Source organism: Bos javanicus, chromosome 10 (genome assembly GCF_032452875.1).
Source record: "Bos javanicus breed banteng chromosome 10, ARS-OSU_banteng_1.0, whole genome shotgun sequence".
NCBI lineage: Eukaryota > Metazoa > Chordata > Mammalia > Artiodactyla > Bovidae > Bos > Bos javanicus.
In genome coordinates this window covers 99,432,526-99,449,969 of record NC_083877.1, presented here as the reverse complement: position 1 = coordinate 99,449,969, position 17,444 = coordinate 99,432,526, and the positions used below count along the sequence as shown (strand labels likewise).

Below are 17,444 nucleotides of genomic sequence, written 5' to 3'. Positions count from 1 at the left end.
GTCTTTTGAATAGAGATGTCTCAAATGGCCACAAAGTCAGGGCAAAGGTCCCTGGAGACAGCCGTCAAGCTGGATTCATGCTTAAGCTCCCTCGGTCGCCTTACCAGGATCAGAATCTTGCCCAACCCTAAAAGTTGCTTGGCCAGAGGATGAATTTTCTTAGATACTTTTATTCTTCCAGGAGGGTACAGACTGCTTGGCATGCCTTTAAATGCTCACTAGAGTGGTCCACTTCAAACAATAGCCTATGCAGATTCACTGCTCTGCTGGCTCTCTGAACTTCAATCGTCCTGCTCTCTGGGAACGTCTTCACAACAGGTCTGACAGCCGTGAGGATTTGGTGCTGGTTGATGACTTTGCTGGATTCATATTGTGCCCTTCTACTGGCTGTAGCTTGGCTAGTGGCTGAGGCTCCTCTTCTTTTGTTTTAGGGGTCTCTGCCCTCACTAGCCCATGGCTGAACTATGCAGTATGCCTCAATGTTGCTCATGTCAGAGTAATGACATGTAAGGGACATGTCCAGATGGAAGTATTTTGTGAACAGTAATTTTTGAGAGCTCAGAAATTTTTCTATCAGATGGTCCTTAGCACTAGGAATCACAAGTCTGCACAAAAGCAGCATTTCAGCTCTTTTGATTATGTGCCTTTGAGGCTGTCTCACACAGTTCTGAAGCAACCAGTCAGTACAATTAGCCACTCTTTTAGCAGGAAGCACACAAACACAATCCTGCCTTAAGGAGTCCAGGGACAGTGTCACTTGTTTCCTGTCAGTGAAGAGGAGGGAGAGATTCGGCGGCAGCTCAAGATAACATCCGTCGGCATAGATTTTTAAGATTTTACAATTCAGTGCGGGCAGTTGAAGAAATATTTATTGAATTTCTACTACAAGCAAGGAATTAGGCTAAACATTGTGTGAGACTTAAGGACGAATGAAGCAGGATAATAAGATACAGTGAAAGGAAATGATGTCAAAAACTTAAAAAAAGATTAGTATGCTTTATCTATTAAAAAAAAAAAACTGAATTAACCTGAGAAGGATATATGTGTATGTATATATATATATATATATATTTGGATTTTGTCTATTGTAGCAACTAGTATGGCTTTCTCACTCTCAGAGAAAGTGAATGCTAATGTAACACAAACTGTGTGGCATTTGCTCAGCGGCTCAGTGCCCCATGGTGGGCAGCAAAGGGATGAACAGAAACTGAGAAGGTGGGGACCCAAGTTACGCAGTGGCAAACGTTTGAAAAAGTATCACTTGCTGTAATGTGGAATCCAGCAGCCCAAGGAGAACTGGTTGAAAAGAAGTTCAAAGTTGAAAGTGGGTGTGATGGTACCATTCAAGCTTAATAGGTGCCATGTGGTTGTCATTAAATGGGGAGAAAGATGTGGAGGGGAGGAGGAGGCAATGAAATAAGTCTGTATCTAGAAGGCAGGGCTATGCTTAGAAAAGAATTTTGTATATGGTTTGTGTCTATGAATTTGGTCAAAAAACAAGTACATTAAAAATTTTGGCTTTTGACGGAAGGAATTATATTGGCAGTGAGTTGGTGGCTCCGACAGTAAAGAATCTGCCTGCAATGCAGGAGACCTGGGTTTGATTCCACTCCAGTCTTCTTGCCTGGGGAATCCCATGGACAGAGGAGACTGGCGGGCTACAGCCCATGGGGTCACAGAGTTGGACACAACTGAGCACTAACGCTTTTCACTTTCACTTGTTTAAAAAAAAAAAAAAACAAACCTCAGTTTGTGAACTAAAATAACCCCTGCAGCACAAACTTCACAACCAGAAAAAAGGATTCAAGGGCTCCCAAAGGGACACGCTTGACAACACTCTCATCAGATACGACCAAGGAGACTAAAAATCAAGAGTCTCCCAAACAGCAGAGAAAAGGGCCACAGAGAATAACTGCTAAAGGAGTTCCTTCCAGAGGCGGAGTCACAGGGCTCCAGCCAGGAACTTCCCTGTCCCCAGGGTTGGGCCCTCCCAGTGTAGGAAATGGAGAGGGCATTGGCACCCCACTCCAGTACTCTTGCCTGGAGAATCCCATGGATGGGGGAGCCTGGTGGGCTGCAGTCCATGGGGTCACTAAGAGTTGGACACGACTGAGCGACTTCACTTTCACGCATTGGAGAAGGAAATGGTGGCCCACTCCAGTGTTCTTGCCTGGAGAATCCCAGGGATGGGGGAGCCTGGTCGGCTGCCATCTATGGGGTCGCACAGAGTTGGACACGACTAAGGCGACTTAGCAGCAGCAGCAGCAGTGTAGGAATGGATTTCAGAATTGGTAAGGGGCGGTGACAATCTGAGGTCTGCTATTCAACAGTTTTGCTAGAAGTACTTTTTGTCTGTAAGCTAAATTTCTAGTTTGTGTTTATATAACTGATGAGTTTTGATTTTAGTTCATTAACAAACCAAGGGGGTTGGAACCGATGGAGATTATTGATTGGTTTAGACTGTCTTTAGTACACACATTGGAAGAAAAATAAAATGCCTTGGTGATAAGTTGGGTAGATTTGGCAGACATCATGCTAGATGTTCCATATACCACTTTTTCTGACACACGGAAGACTATGTATCCCAATCCCCCACAGGTTGAGGTCTTATAACTTGAGTTCTGGCCAATGGGAGGTGGGTAGAGGTAATGTAAACCATTTCCAGGCCTGGCCCTTAACAATCCTCCAGCTGTCTCTTCTTCATAGGCAACTTTGGAGGCCCTTGTTATGGATGGCCTACTTAGTGGAGACCAAGCATAAGACACATGGCTACGACTGACGGTGAGAAGCATTCTTACTGTAACAAAATGTAGTATAAAAACTAGGAGATGCAATATGACGGCAAAGCATGCAAAACCCCCAGGATGAATGGAGTGGACCATGGAGTGTCTCGGTCTCCAGTCTAGACAGGACAGGTCTGAAGGTTCTGGGAGAGACTCCCCCAGTGAGACGAAACTGATGGAATACCCAGTGTGGTGGATACATGCCATAAGGTCCTGCTAGAAAATCTGAAGTTGAGTTACTGATACGAACATGGAAACAAAGGGGTGGAAGGAAGGCAATAATTGGCTCCAGGAAAAAGCAAGATGGGTTTCAGAAAAGAGAAAAAACAAGTTGAGTTTGCTGCGTGTCTTACTTATCAATAGCATATAGACTCATACTTTTATAAGCAGGGTGGTAACCGTGTTGAGCAGGAGGAGATGGGGATGGAGAATGTATAGGTGTTGGTGGGGGAAGGGGAAGGGAGGAGGAGACTTCGTTATCGTATTAGGAAGCCAATACATTGCCTAAAAGCAAAGCGAAAAAAAAAATAATAACAGCACATTATTCATAGATATGCACATTTTCCTACTGAAAGACTCAGCTCAAAACAACCATTTCTGACAATTTTAAGCCCAACCAGTTTCAGTGGTGAATTTCTTGTAATAGTTGCCTTGATGTTGGGTGTTCTTTAGCCAAGCTATTAAGAGAAATGAGCCTGGTTGTGGTGGAGGCCTTAAAATGTCCTGACAATCAAATGACTCATGACCCTATTTATCTCCATTGTCCTTTTTGCTTCCTACAATCTCTGATCTTTGCAGCTGGCTCAAAAAAATGATGTCCCTCTCAATCATTTCTTCTCAAATAAACCCCAAATCACAACTATCATTCTTTGCTTGCTCTCTGGACAATGATGTAAAACCAGTCATGGTGTCTCAGCACATATGAATAATTGTTGCTGTAGAAATCTCGCTCCCTGGTTTTCTTTCTCTTTCTACTTTTATTAAGTTGGGTGAACATATTATGGTGCATGGGTCAAATCTGGCCCATCACTTCTTCTGGTGTGTGGTCTGCGAGGTGAGAATAGTTTCATATTGACCTCTCCTCAATTCATACATACATGAAGCAAAAACAGTGGCAGTAAGGCCAGAATCAGAGAGACTGTAAATAAAAGGGACCCAGGAACTTAGTCTATAAATGTATAGAGCCAAGTGCTAATCAATTAATTTCTCCAAGACACAGTTTTGTTCACGATTTCCCTCCAGTGTCTAGTGCAGTGCCTGTCACAGAGTCAGTGACAGTAAATGCTCATTGGCTTAATTGTCATATAGCATCTGGTATACAGCAACAGGTTCTTGGCAAATGAGTGCATGAATAAATAACGGGGTGAACAACAAGTAGTTATTCAGTTCAGTCAGTCAGTTGAGTCCAGTTCTTTGCAACCCCATGGACTGCAGCATGCCAGGCTTCCCTGTCCATCACCAACTCCCACAGTGCCGGGGTCCAGCCCCGGTGGATCCAGGAATTCGAAGCGGGGACGGCATCGGCGAGGATCAGGAAACAACTGCTTAATTAAACGTTAATTAAGGATATAAAGAGTAATAGAATAAGGATAGCTCAGTGAGGAAATTCAGTGGAGAAAAGAGGCTGAAATAAGGATAGCTCAGTGAGGAAATTCAGTGGAGAAAAGAGGCTGAATAATTCAGCCAGAAGGTGAGAGAAAGAACGACATGGGGAGACCAAGTTTCGGTGAACAAGGCCCGCACTTTATTTTCCAAAGTAGTTTTTGTGCCTTAAGTTATGCATAGAGGATAATGGGGGAAGGGGTAGAGTCATGCCGTAAGCCAGGCTTTCTTCCTGCAAACTTATCATATGCAAAAGTTTAGGTGATTTGCATCATCTTCTGGCCCGGAGGCCTGTTAACATTTTAAGACCCTTTCTTCAGAAAACTTATTTTTCTCTAAAGGTGATTAGTCAAGCGCCACCCTCCAAAAGCATTAGATAAAGTTGCATTCCTACAGAGCAAAGGTGTGGTGGGCTATAACAAGAAAAAGAATTAACTCAAGGGTCCCAGGTTACAAACATTAAAGCTACTACTTACACCAATTATATTCATCAATACACTGCCAGGGACACAGCAGGTAAGGGATATGGAGACTTAGCAGCAAACATTGGCCCAACAAGTGAAAAACCCTTCACCAATACAATTTCTAATCAATCTTTTAACTGCTCAAAGGAATCTGTATTTAGACAGTTTAGAACATCTCATGCCTCTCACAGTTGGGAGGCTCTGAGCAATCACATGTGGCCGGAAAAACCTATTCAGGCAGGCTAGAGGATTTCCAAAGGAGTTTGTAGGTTGAAACACTGTCACACCCAGGAATTATTAACTGGAGCTGTAAGCTAACTCTTTTTTCAGAGAGAGGTAGTGGGGGACAGCCCCCCGTAAAGTCAGAGGTGTAGGTGAAAGCACAAAGCAGAAAGTAGGCAGACTCTGGTTTTGGGTGTAAATGCTCGAGAATTTCCAGGGGGACTCCTGAGGCTTGATCCTGCTTTTGCGTATGCCGAGCCTCCTTCCTCATGACCTTTGTCATGGGCGGAGTTCCTCACGCTGGCTCCCGGCAGGGATAGAATTCCAGTTGAGCTATTCCAGATCCTGAAAGATGATGCTGTGGAAAGTGCTGCACTCAATATGCAATATGCAATATGCATTCAATATGCAATATGCCGGCTCCCGGCACCAAAGCTTGCTCAAACTCATGTCCATTGAGTCTGTGATGACATCCAACCATCTCATCCTCTATCGTCCCCTTCTTCTCCTGCCTTCAATCTTTCCCAGCCTCAGTGTTATTTCCAATGATCAGTTGTTTGCATCAAGTAGCCAAAGTATTAGAACTTCAGGATTGATAGATTCAGGATTTATTTCCTTTAGGATTGACTGGTTTGATCTCCTTGCAGTCCAAGGGACTCTCAAGAGTCTTCTCCAATGCCACAGTTCAAAAGCATCAATTCTTTGGTGCTCAGTTTTCTTTATGGTCCAACTCTCACATCCATACATGACTACTGGAAAAACCATAGCTTTGACTATATGGACCTTTGTCAGCAAAGTAATGCCTCTGCTTTTTAATATGCTGTCTAGGTTGGTCATAGCTTTTCTTCCAAGGAAATAGTTATTACTGGTTCCTTATTATATATGCAGAACCATGGGGGATAGAGTAGAAGAAATGGTCCTCAACTCTTAATGATGGTCCTCAACTCTTAACACTTTATGATGATAATGTCAGTAAACAATTATCAGCTGAATTGTGAATTACAGATAAATACCTTTCTAACCGGGCTATCAGAGCCCTGGGGTCCTCTTCCCTGTCATCAAGAGAGTTGTCCTTTCCCATTTCCCCCCTTTTATAGCCCATCTCTTGCTTTGTCTAAGAAAGGCATACACTTGACATTTTCCAGTTCTTACTGTGGTCCTTGGCTCTGGCTTCTAAACACCCTCTCCCCGCTGCAGGGCACAATCGATTTGAAATACTGACTTGAGGGAAGAGTCTTTTAGTTGGAGACGTCAAGAACCTCCCCCAACCCCGATCTTTCTTTCCTTTCCTATCTTGTATATATTTGTGTTGAAGATGAAGCATGGCACTGGAAAGGAAAGTATTTTGGCTCTTGCTGGTTGTCCTAAAATACACTGACAGTAGACCATGGGTCTAGTTTTTATTTCATGACCTTCTCTTTCATCCCTTGTTGCGGTCCTTTAATGGACCAGACCCTGGCGGTCTGGAGTCGATGATAAGAAAGTGATAGAAAGAGACAGAGAGAGAGAGAGACAGAAAGAAAGACAGAAAGACATGGGGACCCAAGCTCTGATGCAGCAAGGGTGCTTTTATTAGCAGAAATACAGGCTTATATATCTTTAGTAAGATGATTACTCAGCTATTACACAGGATGAAATTTTATCAATAGCCACAACATAGATAGTCTAATACATACAAGGTCACTGATGCTGAAAAGAGTCACTGCATGTCTCATCCTATGATCTCAGTCCTGAGAACTGTGTGCAGCTCTACTCGCTCTCAGAATAGGAACTGATAAGGAACAGAGAATCCTTGAGAAATAGAAAACAGCATGCAGGAATCCTGTTAAATGTTCCCTGACAATCCCTGACTATTATTGAGAAATGCATAGCTCTTGCAAGTTTGATGAAATTAAGACAAGTATTGATAAGAAATAAGGAAAACTAAAAATGGGCCTCCCCCTTGGAACCCTCACCATCGGCATATTTCACATAAGTGATCCTTTTTACTGGAGAAGGCAATGGAACCCCACTCCAGTACTCTTGCCTGGAAAATCCCATGGATGGAGGAGCCTGGTGGGCTGCAGTCCATGGGGTCGCTGGGAGTCGGGCATGACTGAGCGACTTCACTTTCCCTTTTCACTTTCATGCATTGGAGAAGGAAATGGCAACCCACTCCAGTGTTCTTGCCTGGAGAATCCCAGGGATGGTGGAGCCTGGTGGGCTGCCGTCTCTGGGGTCGCACAGAGTCGGACACGACTGAAGCGACTTAGCAGCGGCAGTAGCAGATCCTTTTTACCTGTTGCTAATGCTTGTCCCTGTGACATCTTTACCTAAAAAGAAACACACCTGTGAAGTGCACAAGTAGAATAGGTTTTTGTTCAGTCACCAGGTCGTGTCCAACTCTGTAGATAGGTTAAACAAAGATGGTTAATGTGAAAAGTGTAACTGGATCATTTTCAGGAGCTGTCGAAGTTTCAAGTTACCTTGAAAAAAATTTTGTGTGATTCTGTATAGTGTAAATCTACATTATAATCATAATGGTAAATAGACACTTAAACTACAGAAAATTTTCATCTTACTTCACCTTATGTTTTAATTTTATCTACTTCCTAATATAAAATAGCAACATCATGATGAAAGCATGATGAAAAGTTTATAAACCACAGTGTTTAAAATTGTTTTATTAAAACATTTTTAAAAATTGAAGTATAGTTGATTTAGGGCTTCTGTGGTACCTCAGCTAGTGAAGAATCCACCTGTGATGCAGGAGACCCCCGGTTCTATTCCTGGGTCTTAAAGATCCCCTGGAAAAGGGATAGGCTACCCACTGCAGTCTTCTTGGGCTTCCCTGGTGGTTCAGATGGTAGAAGAATCCACCTGCAACGTGGGAGACCTGGGTCTGATCCCTGGGTGGGAAACATTCCCTGGAGGAGAACACGGCAACCTCCTCCAGTATTCTTGCCTGGAGAATCCCATGGACAGAGGAGCCTGGCGGGCTACAGTCCAAAGAGTGGGACATGAGTGACTAAGCAGAGCACATATTTAATTTACAAACGCTGTGTTACTTTCAGGTGTACAGCAAAGTGATTCAGCTGTGTGTGTATATATATATATATATATATATATACACTTTTATATTATTTTCTATTATAGGTTACAAGATCCCGAATATAGTTCTGTGTGCTATACAGTAGGTCCTTGTTGTTCATCTGCTTTTATGTAGTAGGGTGAATCTATTAATCCTGAACTCCTAATTTAGGAGTTTATAACTCCTCCGCCCCTTCCTCTTTGGTAACCGTAAATTTGTTTTCTATGTTTGTGAGTCTGTTTCTGTTTTGTAACTAAGTTCATTTGTATCATCTTTTTTAGATTTCACATACAAGTGATGTGTGGTATTTCTTTTCTCTGACTTACTGTACTTCGTATGATAATCTCTAGGCCCCTCCATGTTGCTGCCAATGGCATTATTTCATTCTTCCTTACGGCTGAGTAGTATTCCATTGTATATTTGTACCACAGCTTCTTTATCCATTTAGAGATTTTCAATGGACATTTAGAACCCCACATAGTCTTTTGCGATTTGTAACTTTATCTGCATAAAACATGTTTGATCACAAAGTCTAAGGAAAGTCCTCTCATGAAATAATTGGTGCTATTTCTTACCCTTCTACATTATTCTTATTAAACTTTTCCTGTAACATGTTTTCAATATTATTTGAGAACATTCAGTTCTTTTATAAAAAGCAAGACAACAAATGGGATAAATAAAACTCATAAGAAGCGGTAAGCATAGTAAGAAAGCTAGTAACTTATGAAATGCAGGCAAAATTGACAGCACGTGCTTGGGATAAACAATGGCCAAACAGTAGCCTATGAGACACAGGCAGAATACATGTGTTGAATATAGATAGTAAGTAACCTGTGAGACAGGTTGAAGATGGGATAGATGAAATGTGTGATGAAACAAATAAGAGGGTTACTTATAGGTTCAAAGACATGGAAAAGCCATCTTAAAGTAGGCTGATGCCACCTCTGAGCATCCTTATATTGGCCATCCATTGAGGCTCCTGCTGTGGTCCTATTTCGGGCCCACATGCCCACTGTCTAAGGGGCTCATGAAGACCCAGGGCTATGGAGCAGGCTAGTTGCCAAGCTGTTTGCCCAGGCTTCCTTGGTCCGAGTCTCTTGGATAAAGCTAGTGTTTGTGTTGGCTCCAGCGCTTTGTCAATAAAGCCCTGTGTTCAAACCTCAGTCGTCAGTGCAGAATGTTGATGCGGGAAACATGGGTGGTGTGGTCATCCCATTGTGTACTGTAAGATACTTGCCCTGTACCCTGAGCATTTGGGTTTTTCTTCTGGGACCCTTTCTTCCATTGAGAAGTATTAAAAACTGCATGTACTTCTACATTGGTATAAAGATGAATACAATCCAGGCTGGATGACAGTTTTTTTCTTTCTGGTAAAAGAAGTTTAAACAGTTTTGTGGACTTGTAAAAGCGCCATGGACCCTAGGTACTGAGTCTACAATTCCTGGTGGAAAATTGTGCTGGTTCCATCTGCTTGTGTCCTATCCTACATGTGTTAAGCCTACTTCTTCTCTTTCCCTGGCTTCTTGCTGTGCTTTAAATTGATTAAATAACCTGTGTAATTCATATGTTTTGATTTGGTTGGTGAACCTTTGTGTTCTATGACCTCTGAGAGAGCTTACCTGAGAGCGTAGGTGGAAGTTACCATTGGATCAAGGTAATTGTCTCCTCCACACCCCCAAAGCCAAACACTGGCATTAGTGCTCACACGCCTGCGCCCAGCTGACTGAATGGCAGCCTGCCTTTCATCCTAAGCCTGCTTTTCCAAAAACTGTGCAATTTTAACCATACATTAACTAGCTGAATACAACAGTATACCTTAACTAGTTGAATACAACAAAAAGATTTATGGTTGATTTTGTAACTTAGAAAAATTTATAGTTTTATGATAATAGATCTGTGTCATTTTAATATTGACAACATTTTAGTTTATTTTACAGTCTTGTAAACTTACCATTGTGATTTGTATCTTTTTTTTTCAGTGGATTTGTGGGTTTTATAATTCATTACTTTGGGTAAAGGTCAGAGGTCTTTTTTTTTTTTCCTGATGGTAGGACTAGCTCTGCTAAGTAGGTTATGTGCTAGATATTTTTCATAAATTGAATGAGCTAAATATAAAGCTCCAAGGCTTTGACTATATGCATGCATGCTGAGTTGCTTCAGGTGTGTCCAGTAGCCCACCTGGCTCCTCTGTCCATGGGATTCTCCAGACAAGAATACTGGAATGCATTGCCATGCCCTCCTCCTGGGGATCTTCCCGGCCCAGGAACTGAACCTGGTCTCTTACGTCTCCTGCGTTGGCAGGTGGGTTCTTTACCACTAGGGTCACCTGGGAAGCCCTTTGACTACATATGTACATATACATATATTCTAAATGTATATCATATATTTATATGCAATCAGAAAAAATATATTGAAATCAACAAATTTATTTTTGTAACATTTTCCTTTGTATTGAATGAAACAAGATAACTCAAGAACAAATCCCACGTGACAGTGGCATCTGTCCTGGCCAGAAATGCCCTCTTCTCTGCACTTGGCCGTGTCTCCAGCAGTCGGCAGAATGGTCCTCCAAAATGTCTATGCCCCGATCCCTGGAATCTGTGAATATGTTACATTACATGGTAAAGGCCATTTTGCAGATGTAATTAAGGTAACGGACCTTGAGAGAGCGAGGGTATCCTGGATTGTCCAGGTGGGCCGGATCTAATCACACAAGCCTTTAAAAGCAGTGACTTTTCTCTCACTGGAGACCGAGGAAGGCGGCAGGAGGAGAAGGCGGGGGTTTTTAAGCACCGGAAGCATTTCACTCCCCGTTGGTGACTCTAAAAATGAAGAGAGCTGATTAAGTTTGTGGAAGCTGAGACAACCTCTGGCTGAGAGCCCCGAGGATGCAGGGACCTCAGTCGCACTACAAGGAAGAGGAACTGAATTCTACCGACAACCTGCATGGGCCCGGAAGCACATTCTTTCCAGAATCTCCACAGAATTGCTGTGGCTGGCCAACACTTTGGTTTTGGCCCTGAGACCCAGGAGGAGAGGAGAAACCAGGTGAGCCCACCATACCGACAGAACTATGACTCAATGAACTTTTTGTTGCTTCATGTCACTAAATGGGTGGTCATTTGTCATGGCAACAATAGACAAGGAGTCTGTGCCCTCCTAGCTTCCAGGACAGTGCTACACCTGCAGCTCTTGTTGACTTTCGATTTTCCTCCCTCTGGAAAAGTAGTCCTTACAGCAAAAAGTGTGGCCACTGTGTGTGCTTCAGTCACACTGGCTTATACATGCATACTTCAGAGATATTGCAGGTTTGGCTCCAGACCACCGCAATAAAGTAAATATTGCAATAAAGCGAGTCAGCTGGAGCTTTTGGTCTCCCAGTGCATATAAAAGTTATGTTTACACTGTGCAGTAGTCTATAAAGGATACAATAGCACTGTGTCTAAAGAAAACAATGTGCGTAACCTTAATTTAAAAATATCGCTAAAAAACGCTCTCTGAGCCTTCAGCAAGTCCCAGTTCCTTTGCTGGTGATGGGTTTTGCCTCCATGTTGACTGCTGGCTGATCGGGGTTGTGGTTGCTGAAGGTGGGGTGGGCTGTGGCAGTTTCTTAATGAAGTTTGCTACCTTGATTGACTCTTGTTTTCAGACGATTTCTCTGCGGTGTGCAATGCTCTTGGATAGTGTTTTACCCACAGTAGAACTTCTTTCAAAATTGGATTCAATCCTTTCAAACTCTGCTGCTGCTTTGTCAACAAAATCAATGTAATATTCTAAATGCTTTGTTGTTTTACAACAAAGATTGCTGCTCAACAAAGAAGATTGTTGTTCAACAATCTTCACACCATCTTTACCAGGGATAGAGTCCGTCTCAAGAAACTGCTTTCTCCTCATCTGTAAAGCAAGCCCTCATCCACTGGAGATTTATCATGAGATTGCCGCAATTCAGTCACATCTTCAGGCTCCACTTCTATTGCTATTTGCTCGGTATCTGAAGTTGCTTCCTCTGCAAAGTCATTCACGAGGGTTGGAATCAACTTCTTCCAAATTCCTATTGATGTTGATATTTTGACCTCTTCCCGTGAATTGCAAATGTTTTTAATGTTATCTTGAACGGTGACTCCTTTCTAGAAAGTTTTCAATTTATTTTTCCCAGATCCATCAGAGGAATCACTCTCCATGGCAGCTATAATTGTACAAAATGTATTTCTAAATAAGACTTGAAAGTTGCAGATCTCTTTGAGTTGCAGAATGGATATTGTGTTAGTAGGCACGAAAACATTAATCTCATACATCTTCATTACAGCCCTTGGGTGATCAGGTGCATTGTCAATGAGTAGCAGTATTTTGAAAAATTTGTTTCTGAGCATTAGGTTTCAACGATGGGCTTAAATTATTCAGTAAACCATGTTGTAAACTGATGAGCTGTCATCTGGGCTTTGTCATTCCATTCATAGAACACAAGTAGAGAGGACTTAGCACAATTTTTAAGGACTATAGGATTTTCAGAATGGTAAATAAATATAACCTTCAACTGAAAATTGCCAGCTGCATTAGCCTCTAACAGTGTCAGCCTGTTCTTTCAAGCTTTGAAGTTAGATGTTGAATTCTCCTCTCCAGCTGGATGATATCTTCTTCCATTACAAATCCGTTTCATCTACACTGAAAATCTGTTGCTTAGTGTAGCCACCTTCATTATCTTCCCGGTGACTCAGATGGTAAAGAATCTGCCTGTCATGCAGAGGACCTGGGTTCAATCCCTGAGTCGGGAAGATCCCCTTGAGAAGGAAATGACAACCCACTCCAAAATTGTTGTCTGGAGAATTCTATGGACAGAGGAGACTGGCAGGCTGTAGTTCATGGGTTCACAAAGAGTTGCACACGATTGAACAACGAACATTTCATTATCTTAGCTAAATCTTCTGGATAAGTTGCTGCAGCTTCTACATCAGCACTAAACTGCTAAACCTTTTTTTTTTTTTTTTTAACGTTAATGGAAATAGTGTCTTTCCTTAAACCTCTGCTAGCTTCAAGTTCTCCTTCTGCAGCTTCCTCATTTCTATCCTTCAAGACAAATGAAGAGAGTTAAAGGCCTTGCTCTGGATTCAGTTCAGTTATGTCCAACTCTTTGTGACCCCATGGACTGCAGGATGCCAGGCTTCCCTGTCCATCACAGAGTTTACTCAAACTCATGTCCATCGAGTCGGTGATGCCGTCCAGCCATCTCATCCTCTGTTGTCCCCTTCTCCTCCTGCCTTCAATCTTGCCCAGCATCAGGGCCTTTTCCAGTGAGTCAGTTCTTGGCATCAGGTGGCCAAAGTATTGGAGCTTCAGCTTCAACATCAGTCCTTCCAATGAATATTCAGGATTGATTTCCTTTAGGATTGACTGGTTTGATCTCCTTGCAGTCCAAGAGACTCTCAAGAGTCTTTTTCAGCACCACAGTTCAAAAGCATCAATTCTTGGGTGCTCAGCTTTCTTTATAGTCTAGCTCTCACATCCATACATGACTACTGGAAAAACCATAGCTTTGACTAGATGGACCTTGTCAGCAAAGTAATGTTTCTGCTTTTTGATAAGTTGTCTAGGTTGGTCATAACTTTTATTCCAAGGAGCAAGCATCTTTTATTTTATTTATTTTTATTTTTTTAAAATTTTTTAAAAAATTAATTTTATTCTATTCTCGAACTTTACATAATTGTATTAGTTCTGCCAAACATCAAAATGAATCCACCATGGGTATACATGTGTTCCCCATCCTGAACCCCCTCCCTCCTCCCTCCCCACACCATCCCTCTGGGTCGTCCCAGTGCACCAGCCCCAAGCATCCAGTATCGTGCATTGAACCTGGACTGGCATCTCGTTTCTTACATGATATTTTACATGTTTCAATGCCATTCTCCCAAATCTTCCCACCCTCTCCCTCTTCCACAGAGTCCATAAGACTGTTCTATACGTCAGTGTCTCTTTTGCTGTCTCGTATACAGGGTTATCGTTACCATCTTTCTAAATTCCATATATATGCGTTAGTATACTGTATTGGTGTTTTTCCTTCTGGCTTACTTCACTCTGTATAATAGGCTCCAGTTTCATCCACCTCATTAGAACTGATTCAAATGTATTCTTTTTAATGGCTGAGTAATACTCCATTGTGTATATGTACCACAGCTTTCTTATCCATTCATCTGCTGATGGACATCTAGGTTGCTTCCATGTCCTGGCTATTATAAACAGTGCTGCGATGAACATTGGGGTACACGTGTCTCTTTCCCTTCTGGTTTCCTCAGTGTGTACGCCCAGCAGTGGGATTGCTGGATCATAAGGCAGTTCTATTTCCAGTTTTTTAAGGAATCTCCACACTGTTCTCCATAGTGGCTGTACTAGTTTGCATTCCCACCAACAGTGTAAGAGGGTTCCCTTTTCTCCACACCCTCTCCAGCATTTATTATTTGTAGACTTTTGGATTGCAGCCATTCTGACTGGTGTGAAATGGTACCTCATAGTGGTTTTGATTTGCATTTCTCTGATAATGAGTGATGTTGAGCATCTTTTCATGTGTTTGTTAGCCATCTGTATGTCTTCTTTGGAGAAATGTCTATTTAGATCTTTGGCCCATTTTTTGATTGGGTCATTTATTTTTCTGGAGTTGAGCTGTAGGAGTTGCTTGTATATTTTTGAGATTAGTTGTTTGTCGGTTGCTTCATTTGCTATTATTTTCTCCCATTCTGAAGGCTGTCTTTTCACCTTGCTAATAGTTTCCTTTGATGTGCAGAAGCTTTTAAGTTTAATTAGGTCCCATTTGTTTATTTTTGCTTTGATTTCCAATATTCTGGGAGGTGGGTCATAGAGGATCCTGCTGTGATGTATGTCAGAGAGTGTTTTGCCTATGTTCTCCTCTAGGAGTTTTATAGTTTCTGGTCTTATGTTGAGATCTTTAATCCATTTTGAGTTTATTTTTGTATATGGTGTTACAAAGTGTTCTAGTTTCATTCTTTTACAAGTGGTTGACCAGATTTCCCAGCACCACTTGTTAAAGAGATTGTCTTTAATCCATTGTATATTCTTGCCTCCTTTGTCAAAGATAAGGTGTCCATATGTGCGTGGATTTATCTCTGGGCTTTCTATTTTGTTCCATTGATCTATATTTCTCTCCTTGTGCCAGTACCATACTGTCTTGATAACTGTGGCTTTGTAGTAGAGCCTGAAGTCAGGTAGGTTGATTCCTCCAGTTCCATTTTTCTTTCTCAAGATCGCTTTGGCTATTTGAGGTTTTTTGTATTTCCATACAAATTGTGAAATTATTTGTTCTAGCTCTGTGAAGAATACTGTTGGTAGCTTGATAGGGATTGCATTGAATCTATAAATTGCTTTGGGTAGTATACTCATTTTCACTATATTGATTCTTCCAATCCATGAACATGGTATATTTCTCCATCTATTAGTGTCCTCTTTGATTTCTTTCACCAGTGTTTTATAGTTTTCTATATATAGGTCTTTAGTTTCTTTAGGTAGATATATTCCTAAGTATTTTATTATTTTTGTTGCAATGGTGAATGGAATTGTTTCCTTAATTTCTCTTTCTGTTTTCTCATTATTAGTGTATAGGAATGCAAGGGATTTCTGTGTGTTGATTTTATATCCTGCAACTTTACTATAATCATTGATTAGTTCTAGTAATTTTCTGGTGGAGTCTTTAGGGTTTTCTATGTAGAGGATCATGTCATCTGCAAATAGTGAGAGTTTTACTTCTTCTTTTCCAATTTGGATTCCTTTTATTTCTTTTTCTGCTCTGATTGCTGTGGCCAAAACTTCCAAAACTATGTTGAATAGTAATGGTGAAAGTGGGCACCCTTGTCTTGTTCCTGACTTTAGAGGAAATGCTTTCAATTTTTCACCATTGAGGATAATGTTTGCTGTGGGTTTGTTATATATAGCTTTTATTATGTTGAGGTATGTTCCTTCTATTCCTGCTTTCTGGAGAGTTTTTATCATAAATGGGTGTTGAATTTTGTCAAAGGCTTTCTCTGCATCTATTGAGATAATCATATGGTTTTTATTTTTCAATTTGTTAATGTGGTGTATTACATTGATTGATTTGCGGATATTGAAGAATCCTTGCATCCCTGGGATAAAGCCCACTTGGTCATGGTGTATGATCTTTTTAATGTGTTGTTGGATTCTGATTGCTAGAATTTTGTTTAGGATTTTTGCATCTATGTTCATCAGTGATATTGGCCTGTAGTTTTCTTTTTTTGTGGGATCTTTGTCAGGTTTTGGTATTAGGGTGATGGTGGCCTCATAGAATGAGTTTGGAAGTTTACCTTCCTCTGCAATTTTCTGGAAGAGTTTAAGCAGGATAGGTGTTAGCTCTTCTCTAAATTTTTGGTAGAATTCAGCTGTGAAGCCGTCTGGACCTGGGCTTTTGTTTGCTGGAAGATTTTTGATTACAGTTTCAATTTCCGTGCTTGTGATGGGTCCGTTAAGGTTTTCTATTTCTTCCTGGTTGAGTTTTGGAAAGTTGTACTTTTCTAAGAATTTGTCCATTTCTTCCTCATTGTCCATTTTATTGGCATATAATTGTTGATAATAGTCTCTTATGATCCTTTGTATTTCTGTGTTGTCTGTTGTAATCTCTCCATTTTCGTTTCTAATTTTATTGATTTGATTTTTCTCCCTTTTTTTCTTGATGAGTCTGGCTAATGGTTTGTCAATTTTATTTATCCTTTCAAAGAACCAGCTTTTGGCTTTGTTGATTTTTGCTATGGTCTCTTTTGTTTCTTTTGCATTTATTTCTGCTCTAATTTTTAAGATTTCTTTCCTTCTGCTAACCCTGGGGTTCTTCATTTCTTCCTTTTCTAGTTGCTTTAGGTGTAGAGTTAGGTTATTTATTTGACTTTTTTCTTGTTTCTTGAAGTGTGCCTGTATTGCTATGAACTTTCCCCTTAGGACTGCTTTTACTGTGTCCCACAGGTTTTGGGTTGTTGTGTTTTCATTTTCATTCGTTTCTATGCAAATTTTGATTTCTTTTTTGATTTCTTCTGTGATTTGTTGGTTATTCAGCAGCGTGTTGTTCAGCCTCCATATGTTGGAATTTTTAATAGTTTTTCTCCTGTAATTGAGATCTAATCTTACTGCATTATGGTCAGAAAAGATGCTTGGAATGATTTCTATTTTTTTGAATTTACCAAGGCTAGCTTTATGGCCCAGGATGTGATCTATCCTGGAGAAGGTTCCATGTGCGCTTGAGAAAAAGGTGAAATTCATTGTTTTGGGATGAAATGTCCTATAGATATCAATTAGGTC

The 17,444-nt window shown here is 41.1% G+C and overlaps 1 long non-coding RNA gene across 2 annotated transcripts in view; it reads left to right on the top strand.

The window, feature by feature from the left end:
* Positions 1-9,275: 9,275 nt before the first annotated feature.
* Positions 9,276-17,444, top strand: part of LOC133255070 (uncharacterized) — a 38,578-nt gene continuing 30,409 nt past the window's right edge. For both annotated transcript variants that reach the window (XR_009738860.1, XR_009738859.1), the window contains exon 1: positions 9,276-11,189. This is a non-coding gene — a long non-coding RNA (uncharacterized LOC133255070). The remainder of the gene's footprint in view (positions 11,190-17,444) is intronic.